General features: G+C 41.2%; 1 pseudogene; it reads left to right on the top strand.

The window, feature by feature from the left end:
• The first annotated feature begins 1,541 nt into the window (after window positions 1-1,541).
• Window positions 1,542-2,886, top strand: LOC100657344 (EP300-interacting inhibitor of differentiation 1-like; annotated as a pseudogene).
• The last annotated feature ends 11,575 nt before the right edge of the window (window positions 2,887-14,461 follow it).

Genomic DNA, 14,461 nt, shown 5'->3' with positions numbered 1-14,461 from the left:
AGGCATTCAACTGTGCGGATCATAACAAATTATGGATAACAGTGAGAAGAGGAGGAATTCCAGAACACTAAATCATGTTCATGTGCAACCTGTACATAGACCAAGAGGCAGACATTCGAACAGAGTAAGGGGGTGCTGCATGGTTTAAAATCAAGAAATGTGTGCATCAGGGTTACATCCTTTCACCATACTTATTCAGTCTGTGTGCTGAGCAAATAATCTGAGAAGCTGAACTGTATGAAGAAGAATATGGCATCAGAACAAGAGGAAGACTCATTAACAACCTGTGATATGCAGATGACACAAACTTGCTTGCTGAAAGTGAAGAAGACTTGAAGCACTTACTGATGAGGATCAGAGACTATAGCCTTCAGTATGCATTCCACCTCAACATAAAGAAAACGAAAATCCTCACAATTTTCTTATTGAAGAAATATTATGATACATGGAGAAAAGAATGATGCTGTCAAGGATTTCATTTTACTTGGATCCACAATCAACACCCACAGAAGCAGCAGTCAGGAAATCAAATGACATACTGTATTGGGCAAACCCGCTGCAAAAGACCTCTTTAAAGTGTTAAAAAGGAAAGATGTCACTTTGAGGACTGAGGTGCACCTGACCCAAACCGTATTTTCAGTCACCTCATATGCATTTGAAAGCTGGACAATGAATAAGGAAGACAGAAGAAGAATCGATGCCTTTCAATTATGGTGTTGGTGAAGAATATTAAATACACCACGGACTGCTAGAAGAATGAACAAGCCTGTCTTTTAAGAAATACAGCCAGAGTTGTCCTCAAAAGCTAGGATGTCAAGACTACATCTCATATACTTTGGACATGTTATCAGGAGGGATCGGCCCCTGGAGAAGGACATCATGCTTGGTAAAGTGAAAAAGAGGAAGCCCCTCAACGAGATGGATAGACACATTGGCTACAACAATGGACTCAATCTTGACAATGATTGTGAGGATGATGCAGGACCGGGCAGCGTTTCCTTCTGTTGAATGTAGGGTTGCTGTGAGTGGGAACTGACTCAATGGCACCTAAAACAGCAATAACAACAATAGCTGCATACTAGTCAATGCATCAGGTTCTAATAAAAACACAGAATCTGCCTTAAGCTGCTGACTGTTTAGAAGGGAAGACAGTCACCTAAACAGGTAGCTATACATGGGGTGATCAGTTCTGTGATTATGATAAGCACAGGGACCCCAACACAGCCAGGAGGGACCCAGCAGGACCAAAGAGCCTTCCCAATGCTTTGACATCAGGACTTTGGCGCAACCCTGGGGGTCAGTCCCCAAATAACTGAGTTCCTCACAAGCCCAGCTGGATGGGCGGGGGAGAGGGGGCTCTGAGTTGGGTTTAAGCTGAATTTTTAAAGAATATAGAGACAAGATATTTCGTACATTCTGGGTTGCAGACTGATTTACTTTCACTAAGCAAAGTTTAGGAAACCCTGGTGGCATAGTGGTTAAGAGCTACGGCTGTTAACCGAAAAGTTGGCAATTCGAATCCACCAGGTGCTCCTTGGAAACCGTCTGTGGCCGTTCTACTCTGTCCTATAGGGCTGTTATGAGTCAGAATCGACGCGAAGGCAATGGGTTTGTTTTTGTTTTTTTAAGCAAAGCTCAGCTACAGGCAAATGCTGTGTGAGCATTTGAGCAGCTTGAATCATGTCTGAAATGTCCAAGCTGTCTGAACCACGTGAGGAGAGCAATGGCCTGCACACGGAGGTGGATGGCTGGCAAATGTTACCCTCCGCAGATGAAGGTAGGCGGCATAAACGGGAGCCGTCCAGGAGCCCCTCCTGCACCAGGGCCCTGCCATAGCTCCAGGAGGAAGGCCCAATGGAGGAGGAGGAGGCCCAGCCCATGGCAGAGGCAGGTGGCCTTGCTGACCGGTACAGCCATGGGGAGCAGCCCGGCCAGGCCGAGCCCCTCACTTGGAAGGCAAGGAATTCGATGACTGGGAGGACGGCTGTGACTATCTATCCGGAAGAGGAGCAGCTCAGTAGTGCAGGCTACAGAGTGTCCACAGCCCTTGAAGAAGCCAACAAGATATTTCTGAGAACATCCAAAGCCAAAGAAGCAAGCCTGGATGGCGGGTTTCAAATGCATTATGAGAAGACCCTGTTTGATCAGTTAGCTTTTATTGAAGGGCTTTTTTCATTTATGGTTGTCAATCGTCTGACCAAAGAACTTGGCCGTGATGAGATTACTGATAGGGAGTAAGTAAATGCTGTTAAAAGAGGAGGACAGTATTTGAGGAGAGACCCAACATCCTGTTACTTTTTGGGTACATTCGAAATAGCTCTGTGCCAATGCAAAACTTGATATTCAAAACAACTGTGTTTATTTTGTAAAATAGAAGAGGACAGTGACTGTACGGTTGTGAAAAAGGAAGAGAATCGTTAAGAGAGAAGGAAGATCGTAGGACTGTTGAAATCTCTTCTCAAGAACGTCCTGAAATACCCCTGCCTTTGACTTGGTTGTTGATGCAGATTATTTTCCTTGCACTGGGGAAGATATCTTTCATATCGGCTTCACAGTAAGGGATGACTTTGCAAGAACAGGGCATGACCAAGACAAACTGCCAATAAGCCCACTAATAGTACCTATATGATGAGAAAAAACAACCAAAATGTCCAACTTAGGACACAACATGTCTTTGAATTATTTGGACTGGAAGTCTATTGAGAAAACTTTGGAAATTCTGATTTTTGTGATCTATTCAAGTCATAGTTATCAAACGCTAAGTTACTACTGTAATATAAATTGGATTTTATTCAGTATCTCAAAAAGATGAGCAGACCCAAAAAGAAGTATATACATCATGTGCTATATCTTTATATCTTTAAATGTGTTTCCATGAGCACCTTAATTTTGTTTATACATGTATCTTGATCATTTATAAAGCTACTATGATATTTAATTCAAGGAAATCCATGTCGTGACCATTTTAAACAGAAAAAATTAAGACCTTCTTAATTAAAAATTTTAGACATTAATATGTTATGTGAAGTTACAAAGAAAATAATTTCTAACACTTTATACACAGGGAAAATTTCTATTTTGTTCATCTCTTTTTCACTTAATTTAACAGGCAAAAGTTGAACTCCATATTATAAGAACTGCGGGTGAAAATTGTCATTTTAAAAGGAAAGTTGTACATCTGAAAAAGACTGACCCGGAAAAACCCAGTGCCATTGAGTCGATTCTGACTCATAGTGACCCTGTAGGACAGAGTAGAACTGACTGCCGCATAGAGTTTCCAAGGAGCGCCTGGTGGATTCGAACTGCCGACCCTTTGGTTAGCAGCTGTAGCACTTAACCACCAGAGTTTCCAAAAAAAAAAAGACTGAACAATTACATTATTAACCTTTTACAGGTTTTAAACCTGCCCAGAAATCTACTTCAGTATCTGCTGTTTCCCTCTCTCTCCTCCTCTAATTAAGCTTGTTATTTGTCATGCATCAGCATTCCAGATAATAAAATTTCTTATTCTGTGTACAAAAAAAAAAATAAAGTTTAGCTACAGGAAACCGAGTTCAAGAGGCAGAACTTGGGAAGATTCCCAAAGGCTGGAGAGTACCCAGAAGATGAACAGCAAGCCCTTTACCCAGAACTCTACAAATATTTCCCCTTAGCCAAGATTTTGATGGCTGTTGGGTGGTGGTGAGGTCAGGCTATGTGCCCTGAGTCGCCTACTCCCCTTTCAAGTTTCCCCAAGTACAGAGTCCATAGCTTCCCAGATAACTTGTTCTGAGTTTTATTCTCTCAACAGCCAAAATGTTTTTTAATGAAACAAAATAACGATTACTTGAATTATAAACCACTTTCTCTTACTTGGGCCTTCCAGGACTAGGATAATAATGGTTTATCATCCTAAATTGTGAGAAAACGTTTTCTAAGCTGTAAAGAATCATAAAAAATGTGAAGTGGTAACCCCACTCCTAGGAATATACCCTATAGAAATAAGAGCCATCACACAAATAGACATATGCACACCCGTGTTCATTATAGCATTTTGCACAGTAGCAAAAAGGTGGAAACAACCTAAGTGTCCATCAACAGATGAATGGATAAACAAACTATGGTACATACGTATAATGGAATACTACACAACAATAAAGAACAATGATGAATCTGCAAAACATCTCACAACATGGGTGAATCTGGACGGCATTAGGCTGAGTGAAATTAGACAATCACAAAGGGGCAAATATTGTAAGGGACCACTATTACAAAAACCTAAGAAAAGGTTTACACACAGAAAAAAGCAATCTTTGATGGTTACAAGAGAGGGGTGGGGAGGGGAAATCACTAATTAGACAGTAGATAAGTGTTAACTTTGGTGAAAGGAAAGCCAACACACAATATAGGGAAAGTCAGCACAACTTGACCAAGGCAAAATCATAGAAGCTTCCTAGACAAGCCCAAACACCTCAAGGGACTGAGTTACTGAAGCTAATGCCCTGGGGACCATGGTCTCGGGGGACATCTAGGTCAACTGGTATAACATTTCATAAAGAAAATGTTCCACATCCTACTTTGGTGCATAGCATCTGGGGTCTTAAAAGCTTGCAAGTGGCCATCTAAAATACATCTATTGGTCCCATCACGTTCGGAACAAAGGAGAATGAAGAAAACCAAAAACAGAAGGAAAATAACAGTCCAAAGGATTAATGGACCACGTGAACCATGGCCTCCACCAGCCTAAGGCCAGAAGAAATAGATGATGCCCAGCTACCACCACTGACCACTCTGACAGGGATCACAATACAGGGTTCCAGACAGAGCAGGAGAAAAATGTAGAACAAAATTCAAATCCACACACACACAAAAAAGACCAGACTTATTGGTTTGACAGAGACTGGAGGGACCCCCAAAACTATGACCCCTGGAGGCCCTGCTAACTCAGAACTGAACCCACTCCTGAAGTCCAAAGAGTCAGACAGGCCTATAAACAAACAATAACACACGTGAGGAATGTGCTTCTTAGTTCAGTCAAGCAGAAGAGACCAAACGGGCAACACCTGCCCAAAAGCCAAGATGAGAAGGCAGGAAGGGACAGGAAATTTGGATGAGTAGACAGGGGTACTTGGGGTGTAAGGGAATGGGGAAGAATGCTGACATATTGTGGGGATTGTAATCAATATCACAAAACAATTTGTGTATAATTTTTTTTAATACAAAACCAATTTGCACTGTAAATTTTTACCTAAAACTCAATTAAAAAAAAAAAAAGTGGCATTTTTTTATCACATATAATATCATGTAGCAAATGGGTAGAAACTAACATGTATTGAGTAACTACTCTATGCCAGGAACTGCGCTAAGCACATTATATATATTGTTGTTATTGTAGTTGCCATTGAGTCAATTCCAACTCATGGCGACCCTATGTGTACAGAGTAGAACTGCTCCATAGGGTTTTCAATGACTGTAACGCTTTGGAAGCAGATTGCCAGGCCTGTCTTCCAAGGCACCTCTGGGTGGATTCGAACAGCCAAACTTTTGCTTGTAGTCAAATGCTTAACTATTTATACCACCCATGGACTCCTTTATGTACATTACTTCCTTGTAATCCTACAAGCCTTCAAGGTAAGCTTTATTTTACTCATTTTATAGACGGGAAACTGAAGTACAGAGAAGTCATGTAACTTGCCCATGGTCTCACAGCTAGTTTGTGGCAGAGCCAGGACTAGAACCCAAGTCGTGTACCTGTTTTTACTCTTCCACAATCTGAGAAGCTGGACTATATGAAGAAGAATGGGGCATCAGGATTGGAGGAAAACTCATTAACAACTTGCATTATGCAGATGACGCAACCTTGCTTGCTGAAAGTGAAGAGGACTTGAAGCACTTACTGATGAAGATCAAGGCTTCATTATGGATTACACCTCAACATAAAGAAAACAAAAACCCTTACAACTGGACCAATAAGCAGCATCATGACGAAAGGAGAAAAGATTGAGGTTGTCAAGGATTTCATTTTACTTGGATCCACAATCAACACCCTTGGAAGCAGCAGTCAAGAAATAAAAAGATGCATTGCAAATTGGCTGTAAAAGACCTCTTTAAAGTGTTGAAAAGCAAAGATGTCACCTTGAAGACTAAGGTGCGCCTGACCCAAGCCATGGTAATTTTAATCGCATCTTATGCATGTGAAAGCTGGACAATGAATAAGGAAGACCAAAGAAGAATTGATGCCTTTGAATTGTGGTGTTGGCGAAGAACACTGAATATACCATGGACTGCCAAAAGAATGAACAAATCGGTCTTGGAAGAAGTACAGCCAGAATGCTCCTTAGAAGCAAGGATGGAGAGACTTTGTCTCACATACTTTGGACGTGTTATCAGGAGAGATCAGACCCTGGAGAAGGACATCACGCTTGTTAAAGTAGAGGGTCAGCGAAAAAGAGGAAGACCCTCAATAAGATGGATTGACACGGTGGATGCAACAATGAGCTCAAGCATAGCAACAGTTGTGAGGATGACACAGGATCGAGGGGTGTTTTGTTCTGTTGTGCATAGGGTCACTATGAGTTGGAATCGACTCAACGTCACCTAACAACAGTAACATGAGCCTATAAGATTATGTAATTAGGTTAACCATAGCCTTTTCTTCTCTAGGTTAAAAGCTACAGTTCTATTTAACTTTTTGTTCTTCTTAGGACAGGCACTTCATCTTACAGAATATCTGACACTTTTTGAAGATCAAGAGCTATTCTTGGTGAGTACAAATAGGTTGAGTTGTCTCAGGAGTTAAAAACCAAAAACCCATTGCTGTCGAGTCAATTCCAACTCATAGCGAACTTATAGGACAGAGTAGAACTGCCCCACAAAGTTTCCAAGGAGTGCCTAGTGGATTTGAACTGCCAACCTCTTGGTTAGCAGTTGTAGCACTTAACCACTACACCACCAGGGTTTCCAAGCCTATTGTATATTATGAGAAGAGTTTGTGCAAATCTTAAGATCCCAGCAGTACTGTGGTCTTACAACAATTATGGTCATCTGAAACTTGTATGGTCACGTGTGAGACATTTGAAACAAGAGTGGAGACACATACTGTCAAAATGGATTTTATTATGTCTGTGATAAAAAGTGGTTGAATGTCCTTTGAAAGACTTAAAATGTTATTAACATGTAGTTACATGAGCCTTGTAGGATTGGTGATCGTAGAGGAAAAAAAATTGATCCATTAGTCCATTCATCCATCCAAGCACGTTCAAGGCCTGTACTAGGTAAGCAGTTTGGAAGACACAAAGTGTGTGTGTTATACATGGTAAATTTTGCCTCCTCATTTTGGTTAGGCTAACCTTATCCTGTGCTTTTTATTTATCTAATCATGAGAAAAACATCAGACAAATTTCAGTACAGGAGCATCCTACAAGATACCTGACCAAAACTCCTCAAACTGGCAAGACATCAAAAACAAGTCTGAGAAACTGTCACAGCCAAGAAAACATGACAACTAAATACAGTGTGGCATCCTGGATGGGATCCTGGAACAGAAAAAGGACATTAGATGAAAGCTAAGGAAATTTGAATGAACTATGGACTTTAGTTAATAACGTTGTTTAAAAAAAAAAAATCACTCACCAGTCCTAGTTGGGTAATATTGTTCTTCATCAAGCACGGGGCCTGAGGGGTGAAGAGACAAAGGCGTGTACTAAGGTCACGATTATGCAGCAAATGTTCATGAGCCCAAGGTGGAGACCTTAGCCCTGCTAGCCTCCAGCTGTTATTTGAAGTTTAGGTCCATCATTTCTCAGACAAGCCTGCATGAATCCTCTGCCCAGTGAGAGTCTTGGGTCCTTGACCAGACCAGGGTCTCCCACAGAACCCAAGCCCACCCCAGACCGCTTGTTTAAAACGTTTCTTACAATCAGCCCTTCATCTCTCATTCACCACCTTTCAAATGGCCACGAATTTTCCTTGGCAAGGTTTAAAAACAACCCCACCACCTTGTTAAGCTCTCCCCTTAATTACCAGGGGGAGGAATGCTGTTATTGGAGGCAAGCTCTCTGCAGCACACTTCCCTCTGGCAAATTGAAAGCATTTGGATGAAACTCCTCCGTGCTCCTGATCAATAGCTCCAGCCATAATTATTCAGCAGTGCTTGCAGTTTTCTCTGCTGACAGCCGGCTGGGTGTGCTGATCTGTAATTGTCCCACATGCTCCTGTGGCTTCTCTCTTCCCAGGACTGGGGTCTGCTGCAGACTCATCAATGGCATCTCTGGGGAAACTGGGGGATGGACTTGTGACCTCTAAACTCACTCAACTCTGTCCGTTTTTCCAGAGAGGGTGTTAACCGCGGGTAGATGGGTCTCTCTTTTTTTTTTATTTTCCTGCTTTTACCCACCTGATGCAGAGCTTAGCAGCCCTTTTAGGAGAACCAACAAAATCTCACTTTATACGATAATTGTGTAATATCTGACTTGATTTGTGTGCAATGTTTGTGCATCAAGGAGCAATAAACTATTAAATATTATTAGCTTATATTTTACTGATTTCCAAATTACTGATGATAATTTGGATGGAATATGATTATTGAAGTTTGTCTTTTCTGAACAGATCTTTTCCTAAAGGATGAAGAAACATAAATCTTGTAAACAAAACTGTGTTTCTGTCTGCAAAGCTGTGTTTAAGATACTTCAGAGAATTAACTTATTTCAAACGCCTATCATTCTTTTAGAAATGCCCATTACACACAAATAGCCGATATGTTTATTCCAAATCCTTCCAGAATTTGAGCATCAAGAGACCAAGCTTGACTCCAACTTTCCGTTACTATTTCCTTGGACAGATTGTTTAGCTTTCTTTCTTATTGAGTTTTGTTTTTCTGTAAAATAGGAATATGGCCTGTCCATTGCACAGGAATACTGCAAGAGTAAAGAAAATAAAAGTTAGGACAGTAATTTCTAAATGTAAGAAATGTATCAGTTAATTATTTCACGCACTAAGGAGTATTATTTTAAATACCTGTGGTTACTTTTTGTTTTAATTTTCATTTTTAATTTCTTTTTTATGTTTTACCTATTTAGGGTTACTTTGTGTTCTTGAAAGAGATCAACCTAATTATTTTAGACTCATTAGCACAAAGTTTGACTATATTCAAATTCATAAATAATTAGATCTGAAAAGACTATCTTTTTTACATGAAAGAGAAAATGACACCACTGTTCCAACGTGAACTTGAGCCCAGGTGTCTTGCATCAGTTGCCTTGGTTATTAAGTATTATAGAAACTATGTTAGAACAAAGGTATTGAGACTCTTCTAGAGCAGCCTATGGGCAATGTCATGAATGACTGCCTATTAGGTTGTTCTTCTAAGTGCTGAGAAGCCCCCAAAATTATGGCCTTAATAGGCTGAGGTTTCTGAGGACCCGGACATTTTTCTGTGGTAGAAAATATCCTGACACACTGAGCCGGGTGCTGGATCCACACAGCCCCGATCTCTTTTACACAGTCCATCTGAAAGTGTCTGGAGTTCATCTCTGTCATCAATACCCTCACCTAGTTTTTAATAAATTCCCACATGCACATGGTGCTGCCCTCAAAAAGAAAGCCCAAGCCTGTTGCCATCGAGTCTATTCTAACTCATAGCGACCCTATAGGACAGAGTAGAACTGCCCCATAGGGTTTCCAAGGAGCCGCCAGTGGGTTCGAACGGCTGACCTTTTGGATAGCAGCCGTAGCTCTTAGCCACTGGGCCACCAGGTTTCCAGTGCTGCCCTAGTACCTGGAAAAAGCAAGCTGCCCAGAAGCCTAAGCTGATCGTACCAGTGGATGACATCACTGAGGACTGAGTCAAGCCCACTCCTGTGCCAAGTGCTGACCACACACTTCACTGGGCCTTCATCCCTGGAAGCATCATGTCAGTGCACCTTGACATCATCCTTTTGTTCCTTCAATAGCAGAACAACCTTAGATAGGGTTCAAGAAGAACCTACCTTCTATAAACCCCAGAGGCAGTCCGGCATCTGTGCAGGAAGACTTCATTCAACTCTGCAGTGATCCTCATAACCCCTATTATTCTGTTCTCACCTTCTAACATCCAACCTCCATCACTACCACACAGGTATCATCACATTTTAAAAAATTCTTTGTGAACAATGTCACATATATTCCCTGAGCAACTCTCTCCGCCTGTCACAGGAGAAATTAAAGCAAACCACTCAAAAACCTCTGAAAACATAGAGTGGGTTGGAAATAACTGCCTCTTTAAATGAAAGGAAACATGAAAACTGATGGTTCCAACCTGAGCGTGAGCCATACTTTATCCTGGAAGAGTTATTAAAAAGAAAGGGACATACATTTCTGTTGACACTGTATATTAAGTGAACTTTCTAAACCCTATTTGTCAGTATTAAACAAATATGCTCAGAGTTTCCTACTATGTCTTGTATTTCTTCTGGTTTTAAATCAAAGGGATTGAGACTCCTAATTAAGACGCTGGAGGTAGGCCTGATCAGTTTTGCCAGTGCAAATTAGTTCAGAGGCCCAGAGCTGCTCCTTTCTGTTTGCTGGTCTGGGAGGTTTGTTTGATTTAACATGATCGAGGAAATGAAATATCCCCAAAACAAAGAACCAATATTGCACTTCTGGAGAGTGGCTGGAGGGAAATTGGAAACAAATGCACATTAGCAGTGGATCCAAAACACAACCAGAAGGAGAAATGTTATTTAGAAGGAAAATGGTATGACTAGGCTAATCCTTTGAAAAAGATTGTACCTGCTTCTTTATTTGTCTTTAAAGGATTATAAACAAAATAGAGCCACAATTTCCTAACAAGTTTCCATGAGCTTGGGACATTGTCTTTCCTTTCTTCATTATGTACTTTTTTTACATGCATTATCCTGTCAATATTCACAATATTTCTATGAAATAGTTATCATTACTATCCTTTATACTGGGTTGAATAGTTTGTTGTTGTTAGGTGCTGTTAAGTCAGTTTCAACTCATAGCTACCCTATGTACAACAGAATGAAACACTTCCTGGTCCTGCACCATCCTCACAATTGTCACTATGTTTGAGCCCAGCATTGCAGGCACTGTGTCAATCCATCTCTTTGAAGGTCTTTCTCTCTTTTGTTGACCCTCTAACAAGTATGATGTCCTATTCCGGGGACTGGTCCCTCATGATAACATGTTCAAAGTACATGAGACAAAGTCTCACCATCCTCGTTTCTAAGGAGCATTCTGGCTGTTCTTCCAAAACAGGTTTGTTTATTCTTCAGGCAGCCCATGACATATTCAATATTCTTCGCCAACACCATTATTCAAAGGCATCAACACTTCCAAATAGCATTCCCCCAAAATTCATGTCCATTCAGAACCTCAGAATGTAACCTTATTTGAAAATAGGGTCTTTGCAGATGTAATCAAGTTAAGATGAGGTCATACTGAATTAGAGTGGGTCCTAAACCTGATGACAAGTGTCTTTAAAAGAAGAGGTTTTTGATGTGTACAAAACTGTCAATGCCAATTTCATGTATCATCAGTCTCCAAACTCTGTGCTCTATTGAGTCCCACTTCTAATTCCATTTCAAACTTGAGCCTGAGAGTGTGACTGGCTACATCAGTTGATCAGACTGACTGAGGCTGTGAGTTTTCCCTCTGTCTGTTAAGGCTCGAGTCCAGCCAATTTATAAATGCTCATCATTGGGCATGATGTCAACAGGAGAGAACATGGCCGTATCAGCACATTTCCTTCAGGTCTACCTCAAACATCACTTCCTCAGGGAGGCCTCCCCTGACCTCCTGCCAAACCACGTAGATGTGTCTTTGCCCACCTTGGCCATTTGCCAGAAGCTGTGCAAGGGGAGGTCAGATGTCTAATTTGCTCAACTTTCTGGTCTCACCGCCACCTGCAAAGTGCCAGAAAATTATGTTTGCTGGATGAATAAATAAAAAAATGTATTACTACTACTAAGAGAAAGAAGCCAAAGTAAGTTTTGTTGATGTTAGACTATACATAAAGGGGGTACAAAGAGTTTGCACCCACTACTAACCTAAAGGTTGGTGGTTGGAGTCCACCCAGTGGCACTGTGGAAGAAAGCCCTGGAGATTTGCTTCCTTAAGATCACAGCCAAGCAAACTCTATGGAGCGGTTCTGCTCTGTAGCACATGGAGTCACCAGGGGTCAGAACTAACTTGATGGCAATGGGTTTGTGTGTGCATGCATTTTGATGCACAAAGAGAAGCACAATTGTAATTGATGACTGAAAATGGAGACGATATAATGACCAAAATATGTCAGCTCTTTGCCTTTCGGAGAAGGAAAGGGAGAAAGCTGACATGACCAAGTATGCACTGTGCCTACATCCGTTATTTCATTTAACCCTCATTACAATACCAATACGGTAAGTCTTATTACACACATTTTAAAGATGAGAAAACTGAGAGCCAGAGAAATGTTATCCCTTATTGAAGACCTCACAGAAGAGTCGGTATCCCACACAAGATCTGTCTGCTAACAAGTACTTCCTTTTTGCACCATACTGTCACATTCCATTTATTACAGAAAACTGAGAACAAAATCTAACCATGCATGGTCTCAGCAAGGCTATGAAGTCTTTTACATGGCTCTGTGACTGACATTGTCCTGAAATGACATTATGTCTTATTATAACACTGTGGAGATGCTAAGCTTGAGATGGCCTGACCAGTCTCGAAAGGCCTTGCCCTTGGGGATCAGTTCTGCTTATGCTCCTGTCAAAAGGGCACTTACTTAGGACACAAGTCATGGTGACTCTCAAGTGCTGATGGCATGAGTAATGCACAGATTGCATGGCCTCCTTGCCAGCAGTCAGAAAAGCCATATATCTGCTGGCTAATTCTGAGGACCTCATTCCTTTCATGCAGATTTGTGACTCTCCTGGGCCCTGTAGGCACATTTAAATAATGGAAGGAGATTAACCACTCAGCCAAAAAGACATTTTTAATGTCACCACCGTAGCATTGACTTTTTCCACCTTAAACATTCTGCTTGCATAATTCGATGAAGGACCGCCAAGTATACTAGCAGTATTCTTTCTTACACTTCAGTTGTATCTGCCAGGGGAGTCACTCCCAAGAGCTTTCCAGGTCCTGCCTAATTGCAAGACCATTGAGTGAGGAGTCTGAGCCTCGGAGACCCAGGCCAAACTGGGCCCCTTTGGAATCCCATTAGATAGAACATGTGTTCCTTTTTAGATGGAGATGATGGTTCTACCCAACGACAAAGAGAAGTGTCAGCTTAGCCAAAAGACGGTCAGGCCTGAGACAGGCCATATACCCCAGAGGATCACAAGGCCCACCAGGCTTTCCCCTTGACTTCCAGAGCCTCGGAGCCACAATTATTTTTTTTAATTTTGGGTTATGGATGTTACACTACTTTATGACAGGCTTCCAAAGGGTTGTGAGCAGAGCCCCTGGTTGAAGATAGAGATTGATGAGAACCCCCCTCAGCCTTCCCAGGTTCTTCAAAGTCTGGTCTGAGAACAGGATTTGGGGTCGAAGATGACCTGCCAATCACCTTTCCATAATAGCATTAGTGCTTGGCAATTTTGGCAGCTTCAGGCTCCTAAAATGCTAGTCTCTTCTTCAAGAGTAGAAAGAAAGAAAGGGAGCAGGGAGATTCCAAATTGGTGAGATTGAGAAAATCATGGTTTTTAGTGGATTGGTTCTCTGTCGCCTTTAGTCAGTTCAATAGAATACTTTTTAATGAGCTATTACTCACAAGCACTCATAGATAACAATTATAGTAACGACAACATAAATCTTCCTGATACAGGCATGGAGCAACTTCCCAGACATTTTTAGTAAGCTGAGGAAAAGAGCTGGGAACAGATGAACTCTTTAGGGCACTTATAATTATGAAAGCAGAAATTATTTGTATTTGTCTTTAGAATTTAGAAATATACAGGTAGCCACAATCTTGTTTCAGTGTCTCCAAACTTTTTGAATATTTACCCCGTCTGTAAAAAAATTTTAAGCATACATACCCATTATGTGTGAACAAATCTGACTTGGAAGAAGTAGAGCAGGAATGCCCCTTAGAAACAAAGATGGCGAGATTTCATCTCACATCCTTTGGACATATCAGGAGGGATCAGTCCCTGGAGGAGGACATCATGCTTGATAAAGTACAGGGTTATCAAAAAAGAGGAAGACCCTCAGTGAGATGGATTGACACAGTGGCTGCAACAATGGGCTCAAGCATAACAAAGATTGTGAGGATGGCACAGGACCGGGCAGTGTTTCATTCTGTTGTACATAGGGTCACTATGAGTGAATCGATGGCACCTAACAACAACAACCCAATATGTTATGTTTTTATACATTATATGTATGTATGTATTTTTTTTTTTATGTATGTACTACAGCTCTACTCTGTAACATGTGGTGTTGCTCTGAATCAGAAGCAACTCAACAGCAACAGAATAACAACAATAATATTTATCTA

The sequence above is a fragment of the Loxodonta africana genome, chromosome 10, assembly GCF_030014295.1.
Source record: "Loxodonta africana isolate mLoxAfr1 chromosome 10, mLoxAfr1.hap2, whole genome shotgun sequence".
Classification (NCBI taxonomy): Eukaryota; Metazoa; Chordata; class Mammalia; order Proboscidea; family Elephantidae; genus Loxodonta; species Loxodonta africana.
This window is presented reverse-complemented; position numbering and strand designations above follow the sequence as displayed.